The sequence below is a fragment of the Stenella coeruleoalba genome, assembly GCF_951394435.1.
Source record: "Stenella coeruleoalba genome assembly, chromosome: 12".
In the NCBI taxonomy this organism is placed as follows: domain Eukaryota; kingdom Metazoa; phylum Chordata; class Mammalia; order Artiodactyla; family Delphinidae; genus Stenella; species Stenella coeruleoalba.
The window spans coordinates 47,718,430-47,731,786 of NC_137158.1; positions in this window are offsets into that span (position 1 = coordinate 47,718,430).

The following is a 13,357-nucleotide window of genomic DNA, read 5'->3' on the forward strand; positions in this document are numbered from 1 at the left end:
TGCCCAGTCACATAACTGGGTAGAGCCAGGATGCCAACCCAGGCAGCCCGGGGCAGAGACTGCACTATTATCCACTGCAGTAACTACTGGCCCACTTCTGATCTGTCTTGAAATGCTCACCTTTGGGCTTACTTTCTCCTCCACAATAGATGAATAAAGAAGGGAAAAGAGACAGGCCAGCAAAGACTGACATGCTGTAGAACTTATAGAATCCCAGGTCTCAAAGGAAGTATCAGGACGTTGTCCAGACTCCTTCGTCAAATGGCACTACCTGTAGACCATTCAGCCAGATGCATTTTTCAATTCATCTCTAGGAAGGAATTATTATCGCTTCTCTTATTAATTCATTTCAGTATTTATAGCCTTCTCTGCTCTGAAGCTCTTCACACCCAACCTAACCAAGTCGTGTTCAGCGTGTTAGTCTGAGGTTTGGACATTGAAGCAATAACTAAAATTAAATTTGGATTCTCTGTGATTTTTTTAAATCCATGTTCCATTGGCATGGATCGCTGGCGTATACAAGCGTAAATAAAACGCATTTGGTTCCAGCGCCCTTTTAAAACTTTGCCACTGAGTGTACAGATGAAGAAAGCACAGCAGGTGCATTCTCTGCTGGACATCTTTTCCAAGTAGTCCCCCTCCCCAAGAAGCTTTCCCCGTGCTCACACTCACAAGATCTCTGATCAGGACCCACAGGGGGCCTTTTCCCTGCCACGAGGTTCTGATTACTGAAGCCTCTCTCCTGAGCTGCATCCAACCTGAATATCAGGTTGCTGGTGAGGAGACTCATTCACTGGAACTGGCCTTTGGGGCAGTCCTGAACAGACCGTCCAGACTGCCGAACAGGGCTCCAGTGACCTACAACATAGGACACACGGAGCAGAGGAGCAGAGCATTTCCCTCCATGTACATTCCCAAAGTAGAAATGCGAGAGGCCCTGGAACTATCATCATTTGGTTCTGTGTAATAAGACTTTCGAAGGGAACTTTGGTGAACTCATAGCTCTAACTGACATTTTTTTGACATTCTTTTAGGCCCACCAAGTCATGTAAAGGATGAATTCTCATGCTTGTCTTGCTAATATTCGTGAAACCATGCAGAGTAGAGAAGGCCCTAGTAGTTGAAAAAAGGACATTCAAAGAAAGGAGGGATGACATGAGAAAAGGTAAACATGATGTTTTTGCATATATTATACCTGGTTGGGGGTCTGAGAGAAAGATTAGATTCTCCTCTAATCATCCCGGTTGGCACTGGTGTCCTCCTCATCCACGGTTTTCCCTTTGCATTTGGCCTCTACTGAGGGAGAGGTGAGGAAAAGGGGAGAGACAGCTCCCCGCCACCAAATAATCCTGTTGCCGATTGCCCTCTGGCTGAGAACTCAGTCACCCAACTGCAGGGAACTCTATCTATTCTACTCCCTTAGTTTAATAAGAGTTGCCATCCTGTCTCATTTACCCTTTGAAGTTCTATTTCCATGCGTGGCAAATTCTAGCAATGACTTAAGATTGATTCAGGCCTGGACGGGAGGGAGGGCAGAGGTGGTGAGTGTTGGGATGTAGACTCCCTGACTGGAAGCTTCTCTTGCCACTCTTTCTGGGTAAATACTGCATTTTCTGTGCCCTTTCGAATAGGGGGAAGCAACTTGTAATTTTAACCTCCCATTTGCTTAGAATCATAAATCCTGTGCTTATGTGCAGGCACCTATACACCTTCTATCAAAATAAACAAGAAACCTTTTCTTAAACACTTAGTGATTGGTTACTTCAGAGTTGGGGATTTTTTAAAATAAAACTTAAACTGCTTTCCATATAAATGCCGTTTCCATAAATTGCATTTTTGAACATAATTCACTAGGAGTCAAAGCATGGAAGAAAAGTTGAAAGATATTTGAAAAGACTTTAAAAATAAATGAAACCAAAAAACATAAGATTCCTTTATAAAATTGCTTTAACAGTCTATGGATAATTTGCATGCAAATAATTCACATTTTGATTGTACTTGTGAAGGTCTTTGCTCTCTATGGTCCCTTCTTCCTTGCAAGATTTTTAAGATTTGTTGTTCTTCATTATTTGTTGCATATTTCTAAATTCTGAAGTAAAGGAAAAAAATGTCCTAAAGGCAATATCATTGTTATAGTTGCTGTTTGCACATAACTGAAGTTTTGACATTTACACAAACAACAGGATTAAGCAAATGTAAATTTCATATTTCCTCAATATCAGCTCTCCCTCATCTCCCATGAATAAATGAAACTCACAATACAAATACAGGATCCATACAATAGAATCTATTTATCCACAGATACCACACACACATAGACACACACACACACCACTAATGCATGCCTAAAGAGAAATCAGAGACCCCATGCCCTCAGACAGGCACAGACACAAATGATTATTCTCACTTGACAGACCAAGTGTACCGCTCTTTCCTTGTATTTCATTCCAGCCACAGAGGGCTGGATCAGGAACGAGACACTTGATAGCTGCTGTTTCCGTGGTTGAAATATTTGTGAAGTTAACGCACAATCTGAAAGCAGAAGCTAATAAATTATAGGGTGCTAATTGGAGCTGGAGCAGAGCTGTCAATCATGTTATCCTAAACACAGAGAGACCCTCATAACCTAAAAAGGCAAGGCAGCCTTCAGGAGGAGCGCCCAGTTGTCTCCAGCCTTGACCTCCACCCCAGTGGAAACACTGTCCAGGCAGAGTGGCCACTGGCAGAGTCGGCAGAGATGATTCTGCTAATCCAAGCTCACTTTAAGAAAATAGACAAATTGTCTTTGGGGGAAAAGAGTAAAATATTTGACTGAAAAATTAATGTTTAGAGAAACATATTGTTTAGAGAAATATATAGTGAATTTACTGGAATAATTAATACTTTGATAAAATGTTACTCTTTACTTGGAATTTTTCCACTTTAAAACACAAGTTTAACTCAATAAGAGAAAAATCTAAAGTTCTCCACAACACAGGGTCATGTCTACCTCAACTTACAGTGTTTCCATTGGTTTACCAGTGTACTCATGAAACAAAGCACCTCTAAAACAGAAATAAGGAGTCCAAATTTCCTTTGTCTTACGGAATTCATTTCTTTCATCTAGAAAAGCAACAGCAGCATATTTTCTGTTTGTTTTGTTCTTCGAATCTCCTAGTAAGCTCTAGTTCTACTTATCTCCCAAAATTTCAAAGTCACTAAAGTGATTTTGCTCAAACCATCCTCCTCTGTCATTATTATTTCCATTTCCTATCAAAACTGCGTAAATTAATAAATATACAATTTTCATTACATATAAGAAATTTAGTTTAAAGGTAGACTAAAATTTGGAAAACAAAACTAAAGAATTAAAATATTTTGATTCCTAATCAATATTTGCATGACTCTAACGATCTAGTTACCACTAGATTTTTACCAACATTTATTTAAGGAGTATATACTTTAGTCTATATATGTATTTACAACTGGTAAAATACTCTGTTTACCTCATAATTTGGAAGCTTCTTTAGAATACTTCAGGTAAAAATAGTTTTCGCTCAGGAAGAGCAAATCAAGTATCTTAAAATTCTAAACACATAATTGCTTAAAACATGGATTATAATTGATGGGAATGTCAGAGCTTATTTTTTTTCCTGCTAATTCTCATTACTACAGCTTTGCCCTTATTTTTGGCAACTACATTATCAGCCCTGTGCCAGTAATGGTATTATCAAGAAATGGGATGGAAAACAAACAAAAATTAACAAAACTTTTTGTTATTGCTGTTTATTTTTACTAGGTACAATCCTTTTTCTTTTTCTTCTTCTAGTGCATTTTACCCAATGTGTAATCCATCTCAGAAAACAATAGGATCCTTTTTCCTCTAGTATCATATTACTTTTTTTCATTGTACCTGCTTTTTTATGGAATTTCTTGACATATCTGGGAGGTTATCTCGATATATCTAAAGGTTCTGTATTATTAGTATTCTTCCATCTTGCTTTGTGGAGTGTGAAATCCTGTTTTTACCTCGGGCAGTTTCTCCTCCACACTCAGAAACCGACAGAGGGCATTGACAGACAGATTTGGTAAGAAACACAAAGAACAGAGCTTATGATATTTGTTCTTCCTTGTTCAAAGGCTTCTTCTAAAAACACATTCTTCGCTTGTACTTTCTGAAAGGAGTAAGATAAGAGCCTAGGGATATGTCAGACTTGTATCCCGAGGGAAAACCATGATGAAGTTGTATTCAGTTGGGATTGGTGAGAAGGGAAATTTTATTCACAATTTTATCCTTAACTGTTTCAAACTAGCTAGTAAATTTTAAAAATGATAATGCAGGCACCACCATCTTGCATTGAAGTTTGGGACACCTGGTTATTCGATGTTTAAGGACTGAAAAACTTTTAAACCTGCCAGTGAGATACTGCCATCTCCCTTTTTTGTTTGCGATATAAAATATATTGAAACTATTTTAAATCAACTATACCCCAATAAAAATTAAAAAGGTTTTAAAATTTTTTAAATAAAATGTATTGAAACTAAAAAAGAAAAACAATGCTTCACTGCCATAAAATGTACCAGGCTGCAGGTTAATATAGGCTTTGGGTCTTAGGAGACTGAGGTAGAAAGAATAGGTACCGCTGAATCCCCCTGTGTCACAGAACAAGGGCAAGGCATTAAGTTAAAACAAGACAAAATTATACCACTTAATAATATATATTCTTTCAGATCATAAAAGCTTCTGACTACATTTTTACTGCTATTTTAGAGTGCAGATTTAATTCTTGTCACTTCCTTTATTAGAGGAACTTCTAATTTGAACTCAAATTACCCATGCTTTATTCTCCTTCTCCTTAGTTATTATAAACAGAAAAGTTCTAAAAGTGGTATTATAGAAAATGCTTTGCATGTTATCTGCTCGTTTCCTGATCTAGTTCTTATGCTTGTCCTATATGTCCATATGGCTGCTCAGAATGAAGTTAGAGCTATCTTGTCACAGTTCTCAGGAGGACATCAAGCTCACTACGAGACTATTTCAGCTCAAGGGTACATCATCTAGAAGTGACCAGAGTACTTATCCCAATTCTAGTTGACCGCTCCTCTGGGTTAGTGCACTCGGCAGTGTTTTTCTCATATTCCACAGAAGGTTCCTGGTAAATTCCTTCCTCCCATTCTGTTAGAAAACCTTCACCCTAACTACCTTCTCATCCAAATGCTATCTGTTCTTCAACATCTCACGTAAGTTTCTGCCTCTTCCTGGAAGCCTTATCTCCACACCAGACACAGTACGTGGTCTCACCCATATCAGAACTCCTACCAACTAATGTCTCTGCCATTTTTTTGCCATTTATTATTTAGCATCTTGGGACACAAGTTCAGAATTTAAAAGGTTGCAGTAACCCTAAAGATTATCTCATTCTCCCTTGACTTATTCTTTACCCCCTCAGCTGGATATTTAAGTACATTGAGCAGGTACTACCAACTATTGTGAAAAAACTACACACATTATTGCATTAAACTTTTTATTTTACATGCAAACCAATTTTTAAATACAGGTTCATCTGAGGTTTAATGTCCAAGTTAAAAAAAAGAAAATAAAAATAGTCTGGAAGCTGCTTCAGTAAAGAAAATCCTCTTATTAAAAGGAGTGGGGAGAGGTTCTTCACTTTTAGGAGGCAGTGTCAAATATCCTTTTTCTGCACTTGTATACTGATCCTCAATCTCTGTCTTCTGCTCAAGGACATCCCTTCAACAATTGTCCTCTCTTTTCCTGCATCATCATTTCTCCCTCTCTACTGGATCATTCCCATTAATATAAAACAGGCTGCAATATTTCCTGCCTTAAAAAAAAAAAAAAAAGCAACCTTCTTTGACCCTGTCTCCTTTTAGTTACTAACTCATTTCTCTGCTCCCTTTAAATGGCAGCGAGCCTTAAATGAGTCATCCTCTTGCTCTCTCCACTTACTTTTCCATTTTCTCTTGTACCCACTCTAGCTTAGCTTCCACTACACACACACTTGTCAAGGTCATCAGCTAGCTCTGTGTAAACCTGAAGATCAGCTCTCAGTAACCTTTTACTTGTCTCATCAATAGGGTGATACATCAGTGAAGATCCTCCCATAAGCAGAGGTCAAGCCATATACCATGCACTTGAGGCCTTATTAATCTGTTCTAGCAAAGATACTACACCTGGCATGGCAGTTGCAATTGGGCTACTGTTTGATTTAACTCATGCTACACTACAGCCATGCTCCAGGATCCATGTGGTTTCTGCAGAAGCTCTGGTGAATTAAAAGGAGGTGTGACAGAAACCATGAACCCTGTGACCTTTTGAACATAAATGCTGGCACTAATCATTGTCATTCCCCAGGATCCTATTTTATTTTTGACTTACTATCTTGGCTAGGGGAGGGAAGAGAGGAGGGCAGCAGTTCCAGAGGTTTCCGCTTGGCCTTCCACACCATGATATATTTTACCCCACAGGCCAAGGATCCAGTGATTCAACCACCAAGTATGTCAACCCCTATTACACATTTATAGAGTGTATAAATGTGTGACCCCCCCCCCCCACCAGTGGGGTCACGGACCCGGTGGACACACTGTAGGTTGGCCTTTAGCCAGGACTCAATTTAATACCTGGCTCCGTAAACCCCACCCTAACAAAGGGGCTATGATGATGCTTCAGGTCTCTAGATACCAATGTCAACTCAGATCCTGTGTCTAATAGTCTGAAATGTCTGGGGATTCCCAGTGCACAGTACTGGAATAAATGGACACAGTTCCCTGTGGTGGAATCATCATAGTATATACCGTGATGGTGTTACAGGTTCTGTCCTAGGACCTGTCCACTTCTTCAGTCAGTGGGTTACAGATCTGTACAATGGTGATTTTTATTCAAGTGACCACATCGGCCTCCTAACTCCTCCATTTTTGCCTTTCTCTGATTGTAAATGGTAAGCACTGCTGCCCTTCTGTCTTGTCCTGGGGACAACATGCTTTATTAACCATCTCCACGACTCCCTATGCTCAAGCTTCTTTGGGTGCCTCTCCATCATCATGGTGATGGGGGTCCCCTGGCTTCTAGTAGTCCAGTGCAGCCATCTGGTATCCATTATTTCAGGGCTGTGTCATGTCCATAGATTTTAACGAGCCCAGATGTGGATGGCCTGCAGAGGAGGCCATTACTGAGCTGCTTAGTGATGCTCAGCGAGGCACCCCTCTCATCATCCTGTTTCTAATGACCTTAGTGTGTCCTTTGATGGGTCTTCTGGCCTCACATAATATGTCCGTGCCAGCATTCCCACTTCCCTCAGTCTTTTTATTCCTTCCTCTCCCATCTGACAGGGCATCTCAGCATGGGCCTTTGTTTTCTCCAGGCTTCCGAGTCTACCCTAGCTGAAAGTTTGCCTTGGGTCTTTTCCAAGATGTTAAAATTTCATGTTCCAGGAAGTCCCACTGAGTGAATGAATTCCTGCTTATCCAGTCTTACCTTCCCACTCCCTTACTCACGTACCCTCCGAATGTAATCCCAGCATTACTCCCCTGGCTCCCACCATTAGATGCTAGCTAGTTCTTAGAGCTCCTTTGAGATGTAATCTCTTTCCTTCTTTATCAGACCCAGCATATCCCAAGTCAGGTTAGGCTGGGATTTAACCCTGGTTATCAACCTGGCAGTCTCCATCAGAGGTAGGTGCAGCTCCCAAGGGGGCACCTGTTGCCTTGCTAGGGACAGGCCACAGGAGTATCTCCCTGCACAGAGAAAGTGCTAGCTCTTACGTTAGAGGTATGAGCCATCTCGACAAGCAGTGAGGTGTGAGAGGGGTCAGCTGAGCCAAATTCCTTGGGGGCATCCATCCAGTTGCCCCCATCCAAGGTTTCAGGGTCACAGGTTTTCTCAACAGACCTACCTTGACTATCACATGCGGGGCTTGCCCCTCAGTTGTGTCTACTCTTACTCTACAGTTTATAAGTGCCTCTTTTTAACCTATCAGAGACACCTTCTAGCTCTCACAATTAGCCTTTATTTGCTACATACCCTTAATTTCTCATGATCCTTCTGCTGGGAATCAGTACAACTGTTCTGCAGGGAAACAGCCAGTGAGTTCCACTGTTCTCATAGGCATCATCGCCTCTATATCTTTCAAAGGCCTGAATCATCACGTTGGCAAAGGTGTTCCCCTCCATGGGATATTTTTCTTGTTCACCACTGGTGAAATTCGTAGCATTTGGGCTGCCATGTTGTGCCCAGGACTGTCTGTGCCCCACATATCTATCACTCATGATGAGGTCGTCTTAGCCACTTGGGTGATGAGTGAGCCAGACCCCAAATCCCATCTCGCTGCCTGTTTTCTTGGGCCATTCCTGGTACTATTTGTATTAGTTAAGGGCCTCAAAGAAACATGCCAAGAGGAATAGATGTGCAAATGATTTGTTGGGAGAAAGGCCTGGGAAGGATAAAGGGAGAGAGACAAAGGGTAGGTGAAAAAAGCCTTCAGGTTGCAATGCAGGCCTGACACCTGTTAAGAAGAGAGAAAAGGGAGGATTGGATAGGGAAAACCTGAGATTACAGTGCAATTCTGGGGAAAGTCTCAGCCAGACTGATAGAGAGTCAGTCCCCAAGTCAAAATGGCCTGTTGGTGGCCAAATAATGTCCAGATCAGGCAGGAATGCCCCATTCCTGGTACTCCCCTGTGTTTAGTCAGTGGCTGGAAATGGCCCAAGGGAAGCATGACCTGGCATGAATGTCACAATAGATCTGAAGGTACAGCAGCTGGAGGTGTCAATTAGCCGTGCTCCCCAAAGCAGGTTCTCTTGAAAGATGATCTAAATAGCACACCTCTGTGTCCACCGCAGGGGACCATATAATTTATGGTCTGAACAAGATCACTTATAAGTGTGAAAGGGACACTGGTAATAATCCAGGACAAAGGCATAAACTGGGACTATCCCAGGCAAATTAAGACATATGGTTACCTTACCTGTCAATAATATTTGACACAGTTCATAATTCCATCCTTCTTCAAACACTTTGTTCATTTGGCTTCCAGGATTCCATGCACTCTTGATTTTCATGCTACTTTTCTGACCCCTCCTTCTCAGTCTTCTTTGGTAGTCTCTCCTCAGCTCCCTAATGTCTAAACATGGAATGATTTTGGCCTCAGTCCTTGGACCTTCTTTTTTATACATACCCCTGGTTGAGCTGGACCAGTCTCATGGCTACTCTCAGCCTTATCTATATACTGACAACTCTCCAGCCTGAACCCTCTCCTTAATCCCCTGTCCCACTGCATAGTCAGCCTCTCACTTAGATCTCTAAAAATCATCTCAAAACTAACATATCCTAAACCGAACCTCTAATTGCCATCCTGCCTCTCAAAATGAATCATCTCTCCTTCAGTCTTTCCCACCTGATAAGTGGTAACTTCCATTCTTCCCACTGCTCAGATTAAAAATCTTAATCTTTTCTTCCCTTGTACTCCATATCTAATCCATCAGCAAAACCTTCAAAAGAAACACAGAAACAACCACTTTCACTGCTGTTTCATCACCTTCCCTGCCAAGCCGTCATCACCTTCCCTGCCAAGCCGTCATCACCTCGTGGTTAATTATCATAACTTTCTAATTGATTTTCCTGTTTCTACCTTTCTGCCCCACCCTACTCTCAGTCCCTTCTTCACATGGGCTCTGGAATGATCCTTTAAAACCAAAGTCAAATCATGTCTCTCATATGTTCAAAATTCCCTAGTGTCTTCCTATCAGGTAAAAAGTCCCTACCGTGGCCTGTATGATCTAACCACCACTACCACTCTCCCCTCCTTCCCTCCCTTTTTTTTATTGCTATTGAGTTATATGAATTCTTTGTATATTTAGCCTACTAGCCCCTTATCAGATTTATGATTTGCAATTATTTTCTCACATCCAGTAGATTGCCTTTTAATTTTGTCGATTTTGTTTTGATTTTGCTATGCAAAAGCTTTTTAGTTTCATGCAGTTCCACTTGTTTATTTTTGCTTTTGTTGCTTTTGTTTTTGGTGTCAGATTCAAAACATCATTGCCAAGACATGTCAGGGAGCTTACCACCTGTGTTTTCTTCTAGAAGTTTTAAGGTTTCAGGTCTTATATTCAAGCCTTTAATCCATTTTAAGTTAACTTTTGTTAACTAAAGGGAGTTATGTATAAGATAGCAATCCAGTTTCATTCTTTTGTGTGTGGCTGTCCAATTTTCCCAATGCCATTTATTGAAGGGACTATCCTTTCCCCATTGTACATTATTGCCTCCATATTCTGTCATGAGTTAATTGATGATACATGCATGGGTTTATTTCTGGGTTCTCTATTCTCTTCCATTAATCTATGTGTCTGTTTTATATCAATACTACTACTGTTTTAATTCTATAGTTTTGTAATATAGTTTGAAATCAGGAAGCATGATGTCTCCAGCTTCATTCTCCTGTCTCAAGATTGCTTTGGCTATTCAGGGTCTTTGTGTCTTCTTCAGTTTTTTTTCATTACTGTCTTATCGTTTTCAAAATATCGTTCTTTCACCTCCTCGGTTAGATTTATTCCGAGGTATTTTATTCTTTTTGTTGCAATTGTAAATGGGGTTGTTTTTTTAATTTCTCTCTCTGATAGCTCATTATTAATGTAAAGTAAGGCAACAGACTTTTGTGTATTGATTTTGTATCCTGCAACTTTACTGAATTTGTTTATTAGTTCTAATAGTTTTTTGATGGAGTCTTTAGAGTTTTCTGTATATAATGTCATATTATTTGCAAATAGGGACAGTTTTACTTCTTCTTTCTCAATTTTTTTTTTTTTTTTTTGCGGTACGTGGGCCTCTCACTGCTGTGGCCTCTCGCGCTGCGGAGCACAGGCTCTGGACGCACAGGCTCAGTGGCCATGGCTCACGGGCCCAGCCACTCCGCGGCATGTGGGATCTTCCCAGACTGGGGCATGAACCCGTGTCCCCTGCATCGGCAGGCGGACTCTCAACCACTGCGCCACCAGGGAAGCCCCCTTCTTTCTCAATTTGGATGCTTTTTATTTCTTTTTCTTGCCTAATTACTCTTGCTAGGACTTCAAATTGTATATTGAATAAAAGTTGTGAGAGTGGACATCTTTATCTTGTTCCTGATCTTAGAGGAAAAGTTTTTAGCTTTTCACTGTTGAGTATGATGTTAGCTGTGAGCTTTTCATGTACAGTCTATTATATTGAGATACCTTCCCTCTATACCCACTTTGTTGAGAGTTATTATCATAAATGGACGCTGAATTTTGTCAAATGCTTTTTCTACATCTCTACTGAGATGATCTACTGATGATGTTTATGCTTCATTTTGTTAATGCAGTGTATCACACTGACTCATTTGTGGATGTTTGAACCATCTTTGCAACCTGGAATAAATCCCCCTTGATCATGGTGTATGATTCTTTTAATGTATTGTCATATATATTTTTGTTTTTCATTTACCATGTCTTCTCCCCCATCTATTGATAGAATGTTAGAATGTGGCCTCCATCAAGGCAAAGACTTAGCTTTGTTTATTGCTCTATTCCTAGCACCTATAACAATGCTTCCTGTGTAGTAAGCATTCAATAACTATTTATGAATGAGTGAATGAATCTACATGGGAACACTAAACAGCAGTATATCCATCCTAAGGGATGTATGCAGTCATTAGAAACATTCACAAAGAATTTTTAATGATAAGGGGGAAGGAAAGCTTATGCAATAAAGTAAGTGGGGGAAAAAAAAACAAAAAAAAACAAGAGAAATACAACTACTCCAGCCATGAAAATAAGCTCACATGGGGAAGAAAAAAAAAACCTGGAAGGAAATATTCTAAAATATATACAATGGAGTTTGGGTTGTATATTTTGTCCCCTTGATTCTTCTAGTTGTGAAAAGCCTAGAAGGATTGTGATGGGTCTTCTGGTTTGGGCACCCCATAGCCTTGACCAATGCAAAAAGCAAAATTGGATGGGCTCCTCTTTACCAAAGAGAGAAGGTCAAAGAGAAGTCAAGGACAACTTAAAATTTATGACATTTATTCTACATCCATAAGGCTATTCTGAGGATAAAAGTTGGGTTTAAGATGGGAGAAATGCTAATAATAAAATAATTTTTTGCCTCCTTTAACATCCTTTACCATCATTTCAAGGGCTTTCAGAATTTCAGGCCTCACCTAAGTTTGATCTGAACCTCAAAGCAGTCCACCAACTTCTATAATATGTCTAGGTCTCAAGAGATAACTCAGGATCTAAAGAATCCTCTTGAGCCCCTCTTGACAGTAGACCAATCTTCTGGCTTCCCTTCCATGAGCTAAAAGTGAAGACTTGTGAAGTGTGTTGGAAAAGGATGATGAGAAAGCCAATTCATCCATTAAGTATGAATACTTACTTTAGATTAAAGGTATAAAATGTTAAAAGACATCACCCTGTCTTCGGAAAGCTTGCAATTTATTCGAGTAGATAAAATACATAGAAATAGAACAGGAATACATATAGTTGCCAGCAAATGAGATATAAAGACAAGGGCAACAGTAATTCTGAGAAGTGAGAGGGGAGGGAGTTAGGGACAAGCCTTTCCAAAAAGTTGGAATATGAACTGATCCTAAAGGAAGACTGGAATTTAGATCAGCAGAGAAGAATAGGTGAGAACATTGCAATAGGCCAGGGAAAACCAGGATGGGTATGCAACACAGAGGGTATCTGAGACCAGGGACAGGCTCTTTTCTCCAGGACATTTTGAATAAAGCATTTTCAACAGAATTATAGCAACACATTAATTTTATCCAGGTAAATTTTGTTCAACTGGCAATGTTAAACCATAATAATCTTATGGATTATTTCTTTTCCTTGAACAATTTAAAATGAAGGTTAGATTTATTGATCGGCTTTTGTATTGTTTTGTTTCGTTCATACCAATTATAACTTCTGCCTTTGGGAGCCATTATTTTTCTCAAGTCTAACATTCCCAGGTCGTATTTTGCAGATAAAAGATTTATCAATAAGGTTTTATTCTTCTGTTAATTTTTAGTGAAGAACATATTTTAACAAGTGCCAATTTTAGCCATTGCCAATTTTTTCCCTCTTGATTACAAAATCTAATTTTTCCAGAATTAACTTACATGGTTTTCAGTATTACCAGCCATTTGTATTTTTATCAATTACTTTCATCTATAATAAATTTCCCTATGAGATTTCAGCCACTATTTTATGTTACATTAAGTATTTCTACCAATATTATTCATTATGAATTATAAAAAAAGACTACTAATTTGCACCTATATCCTAGCTGAAACATGATATTTAACGGGCCGTTCCCCTCAGCTATTCTATAAATTTCTCTATTGTAATGCAAATGATTATAATG